Raw genomic sequence first — 567 nt, 5'->3', positions numbered from 1 at the left:
CGCAGCGGAGCGATCCAGGCCCCTCCCCCGCGGCGCACAGCGGACCCGGTTTTATGAATGGGAGAGCGAGCCGCGGCAGCCACATCAGGTAAAGCCTGTAACTGGATCCCTCGCGCTGGGCCCCATTCACAAAACAAGACACACTTCCACCCAATTCCCAGCCTTCCCCATTCATGAAAACTCCTTCAGAGGCGCCCCCGCCCCCACTCCCAACGCACGCCCAGCCTCCGACGCAGGCCCCTCACCCCAGCGTTTTAGGAAGCAAGCTCAATGCTTCATTCACAAAAAGGGGAGGGAAAAAAAAAAAGCCGCAGGGAGCAGGAGCCAACGAAAGAAACCCGCTTCATTCATAAAGTCACTCACATTCATAAAAACGAGCTGCGGCGCCGGGAGCTACCAACCGCCCTCAATTCCTCCCCTTTCCCTCAAAAGACCCTCCGAACATCCCTCTTTGGCACTCCTCCTCAACAAGGAGTTCTGTCCCCCGCCCTCAGAAGTCCCCTCTCCTCTGAAAATGAGGTTAGATCCCTAATCCTGCGCGAGGCTCCAGCATCTCTCCATCCTCCC

General features: G+C 57.8%; 1 protein-coding gene across 1 annotated transcript in view; it reads right to left on the bottom strand.

The window, feature by feature from the left end:
- The window catches only part of ETV5 (ets variant 5), a 56869-nt gene that overhangs the window by 55711 nt on the left and 591 nt on the right, over nucleotides 1-567 (bottom strand). The gene's annotated exons all lie outside the window — the stretch shown is intronic.

Source organism: Myotis brandtii, unplaced genomic scaffold (assembly GCF_000412655.1).
Source record: "Myotis brandtii unplaced genomic scaffold, ASM41265v1 scaffold118, whole genome shotgun sequence".
NCBI classification, from domain to species: Eukaryota; Metazoa; Chordata; class Mammalia; order Chiroptera; family Vespertilionidae; genus Myotis; species Myotis brandtii.
This window is presented reverse-complemented; position numbering and strand designations above follow the sequence as displayed.